The following is a 5151-nucleotide window of genomic DNA, read 5'->3' as shown; positions in this document are numbered from 1 at the left end:
TCTGGGGCTCTGCAAATACCACATGGCACCCGAAAACCAATCCAGCAAATCTGGACTCCATAGAACACACAGCGCTCCATTCCTTCTGAGCCCTCCCATGGGCCCAAACGGCAGTTTCTCACCACAAATGGGGTATTGCTGCACTCAGGAGAAATTGGGCAACAAAATGGAGTATTGTATTCCTTGTGAAAATAAGACATTTTGAGCCAAAACTACATCTTATTGGAAAAAATTACATTTTATTTAATTCACAGCCCAATTCAAATAAATTCTGTGTAGAAACTGTGGGGTCTAAATGGTCACAACACCCATAAATGAATTCCTTGAAGGGTGTAGTTTCCAAAATGGGGTCACTTCTGGTGGGTTTCCATTGCTTTGATACCTCTGGGGTTTTGCAAATGCGACATGGCACCGAAAACCAATCCAGCAAAATCTGCACTCGAAAGAACACACAGCGCTCCTTCCCTTCTGAGGCCTCCCATGGGCCCAAACGGCAGTTTATCGCCACAAATGGGGTATTGCTGCATTTAGAAGAAATTGGGCAACAAAATGAGGTATTTTGTTTCCTGTGAAAATAAGAAATGTTGATGAAAAATTAGATTTTATTGGAAAAAATGCATTTTTTTAATTTCACAGCCCAATTCAAATACGTGCTGAGTAAAAACTGTAGGGTCAAAATGGTAACAACAACCATAAATGAATTCCTAGAGGGGTGTAGTTTCCAAAATGGGGGATTCCCACTGTTTTGGCACCTAAACACCTCTTCAAACCTGGCATGCTGCCTAAAATATATTCTAATAAAAAAGAGGCCTCAAAATACACTAGGTGCTTCTTTGCTTCTGGGGCTTGTGTTTTAGTCCACGAGCGCACTAGAGCCACATGTGGGACATTTCTAAAAACTGCAGAATCTGGGCAACACATATTTATTAGTGTTTCTCTGGTAAAACCTTCTGTGATACAGAAAGAAATTGAATAAAATTGAAATTCAGCAAGAAAAATGAAATTTGCAAATTTCACATCCACTTTGATTTAATTCCTGTGAAATGCATAAAGGGTTAAAAAAACTTCTAAATGCTGTTTTGAATACTTTGAGGGGTCTAGTTTTTAAAATGGGGTGTTTTATGGGGGTTTCTAATACATAGGCCCCTCAAAGCCACTTCAGAACTGAACAGGTACCTTAAAAAAAAGGCTTTTGACATTTTCTTAAAAATATGAGAAATTGCTGTTTATGTTCTAAGCCTTGTAACGTCCAAGAAAAATAAAAGAATGTTCAAAAAACGATGCCAATCTATAGTAGATATATGGGAAATGTGAACTAGTAACTATTTTGGGTGGTATAACCGTCTGTTTTACAAGCAGATGCATTTAAATTTAGAAAAATTCTATTTTTTCAAAATTTTCTCTAGATTTTGCAATTTTTCAAAAATAAACACTGAATATATCGACCACATTTTACCACTAACATGAAGCCCAATGTGTCACGAGAAAACAATCTCAGAATCACTTGAATAAGTTTAAGCATTCCGACGTTATTATCACATAAAGTGAAATATGTCAGATTTGAAAAATGAGCTCTGAGCATTAAGGCCCAAACTAGGCTGCGTCCTTACCTTAATATAAGGTAAATATATACAGCCTCAGAACAAAGCTCAGTACATATATACAGCACGAGAACAAGGCCCAGTACATATATACAACACCAGAACCAAGCTCGATACATACACCGTGTTCCAAATTATTATGCATATTGGATTTAAGTGTCATAAACATTTAATTATTCGTTTTTCAATTAAACTCATGGATGGTATTGTGTCTTAGGGTATGTTCACACGGCCAAATTTCAGACGTATACGAGGCGTATTATGCCTCGTTTTACGTCTGAAAATATGGCTACAATACGTCGGCAAACATCTGCCCATTCATTTGAATGGGTTTGCCGACGTACTGTGCAGACGACCTGTTATTTACGTGTCGTCGTTTGACAGCTGTCAAACGACGACTCGTAAAAATACAGCCTCGTCAAAAGAAGTGCAGGACACTTCTTTCAGACGTTTTTGGAGCTGTTTTCTCATAGACTCCAATGAAAACAGCTCCAAAAACGAGTTGGTAAAAAAATGAGTTGGTAAAAATGCGAGTTGGTAAAAAACGTCTGAAAAGCAGGGTCTGTTTTCCCTTGAAAACAGCTCTGGATTTTCAGACGTTTTGGTTGACTACGTGTGAACATACCCTTAGGGCTCTTTGGATCATTGTAATCAATCTCAGACATCTGTGATAATTAGTTTTCCAGGTGTGCCCAATCAAAGGAAAACTACTTAAGAAGGACGTTCCACATTATTAAGCAGACCACAGGTTTCAAGCAATATGGGAAAGAAAAAGGATCTCTCTGCTGCCGAAAAGCGTGAAATAGTGCAATACCTTGGACAAGGTATGAAAACATTTGATATTTGAAGAAAACTTAGGCGTGATCATCGTACTGTGAAAAGATTTGTGGCTGATTCAGAGCATAGACGGTTCATTCAGATAAAGGCATAATGAGGAAGGTTTCTACCAGACAAATTAATAGGATTAGGAGAGCAGCTGCTAAAATGCCATTGCAAAGCAGCAAACAGCTGCTGGTGCCTCTGGAGTCCCGCGAACCTCAAGGTGTAGGATTCTCCAGAGGTTTGCAAGTGTGCATAAAGCTATTATTCGGCCACCCCTAAACAATGCTCACAAGCAGAAACGGTTGCAGTGGGCTCAGAAATACATGAAGACTCATTTTCAAATCATGTTGTTTAATGATAAGTGCCGTGCAACCCTGGATGGTCCAGATGGATGGAGTAGTGGATGGTTGGTGAATGGCCACCATGTCCCAACAAGGCTGCGACGTCAGCAAGGAGGTGGCGGAGTCATGTTTTGGGCTGGAATCATGGGGAGAGAGCTGGTAGGCCCCATTAGGGTCCCTGACGGTGTGAAAATGACCTCTGCAAAGTACGTAGAGCTTATGACTGACCACTTTCTTCCGTGGTACAAAAAGAAGAACCGTGCCTTCCGTAGCAAAATTATCTTCATGCATGACAATTCACCATCTCATGCTGCAAAGAATACCTCTGTGTCATTGGCTGCTATGGGCATAAAAGGAGTACTCATGGTGTGGCCCCCATGTTCCCCTGACCTCAACCCTATTGAGAACCTTTGGAGCATCCTCAAGCAAAATATCTATGAGGGTGGGAGGCAGTTAACATCAAAACAGAAGCTCTGGAAGGTTATTCTGACATCCTGCAAAGATATTCAAGCAGAAACTGTCCAACTACTCACAAATTCAATGGATGCAAGAATTGTGAAGGTGATATCAAAGAAGGGGTCACAACACGATTCCAACTTCTTAGGCACAGGAACAACGGTAGCAGGGGATACAGGATACAGGTAGCAGGTACGGGAACACTGGGAACAGGATAACACTAAGGGACCATTTGCAAGACTAACAGGGGTAAACACAACAATGCTCAGTCAATGAGTGATGGAGCAGGGCCCTTCTTATAGTCCAGGGTGATCATGGGTTAATTGGTAATTATTTTTATGTGCGCGCGCTGGTCCTTTAAGGCCGGGCACGAGCGTGCACCCTACGGGACACAGCAGAACTGAGCAGAAGTGAGCGCTGGCGTCTCCTTGGGAGGAGATGCGGCCCAGCGCTTACTGATCCATGACTGCCAATAGTAATCAATTGTATTCGCGTCCTAAGGACGCGGATACAATTGGGTGAGAGGTCCTGCTTCACCCCGGTTCTCTGAACTGGCTGTAATTTTAACAACCGTTTCGGGAGAACCAGGACGAACTGGGCCCCCTTCCAGCCTCAGGCCCCGGGCACTTGCCCAGATTGCCCTCATGGTAATCCGCCCCTGTCTGTTGTCACAATTTTGCAAGGATACAATTGCCTAATTTGTCTTTGTATGCTGTAACCGCAAATACCAGATTTGTTCATCAGACTACCAGACAATGACACATGATTCTTTCCATTGCTCCAGAGTCCAGTGGCGGCGTGCTTTACATCACTCCAGCCATCGCTTGGCATTGCGCATGGTGATCTCAGGATTGTATTCAGCTGCTCAAACAATGAAACCCATTTCATGAAACTCAGACGCACAGATCTTGTGCTGATGTCACATATAGGAGCAGTCTGTAACTCTGTAGTGAGTGATACAACAGCGGATAAGCAATTTTTACACACTTCATACTTGGTTTGACCCACTCTGTGAGTTTGCATGTTCTACCTCTTCATAACTACGATCGCTCGTCCCCATGCATTTCTATTATGTCGGCAGCACATCTCCCTGTTTACACAGGGAGATGTACTGCCGACAATGATAATTTTTTATGCTGCCTAAACAATACAATCAGTTCATCGTTTGTTCATTGCCCTGATTACACGTTCATACGGACGCTTGTTTGTCCAATCATTGGCCCATGTAAAAGGGCTTTCAGACACTTCTGACTTTTGCAAGGGTGTCATCCTAGAAGGTTGCCACGCTTAAAGTCATTGAGCTCTCCAGTAAGACCCATACTACTACTAATAATTGTCTATGAAGATTGAATAGCTTGATTTCATGCACCTATTTGCAATGGGTTTTCGGCTGAAACATCTGAACCCAATAATTATAAGGCGTGTCCAAATACTTTTGGCCATATAGTGTATATTTTGCAACATTAAATTTGAACTAAGATTTGATTGCAATAAGGCTCTGTTCACATGGCAGAATTTTTGCAGCGGAACCTGCAGCGGATTCCGCTACAGAATTCAGCCTCCCGTTCATTTCAATTGGAGTCTGATGCTTTTTCTTCCCACTAGCTGATTTTTTTAGCTAGCGGGAAAAAGTACCGTCCTGCCCAATCTTCAGGCAGATTCCACCCAGACCTCCCATTGTAGTCAATGGGAGGAGGAATCTTCCTGCCGATGGCAGGAATAATTCCGCTATGGATTTTGCTGCAGGACCCGCCAAGCAAAGTGCACTGACCCTAACAATTGAAAAATGTAATTAAAGGATTGTACAAAATATTTAGGATGTCATTAATAATAATAGAATAGTCCAGTTTTATAGTTAATTCCATTAGGTAAACAAGTATTTAAGAAAGAGATCCCATATGCTTCCCATGTCAACAAGTGGCTTCACCATT

The sequence above is a fragment of the Rhinoderma darwinii genome, unplaced genomic scaffold (genome assembly GCF_050947455.1).
Source record: "Rhinoderma darwinii isolate aRhiDar2 unplaced genomic scaffold, aRhiDar2.hap1 Scaffold_2213, whole genome shotgun sequence".
Lineage (NCBI taxonomy): Eukaryota > Metazoa > Chordata > Amphibia > Anura > Rhinodermatidae > Rhinoderma > Rhinoderma darwinii.
This window is presented reverse-complemented; position numbering follows the sequence as displayed.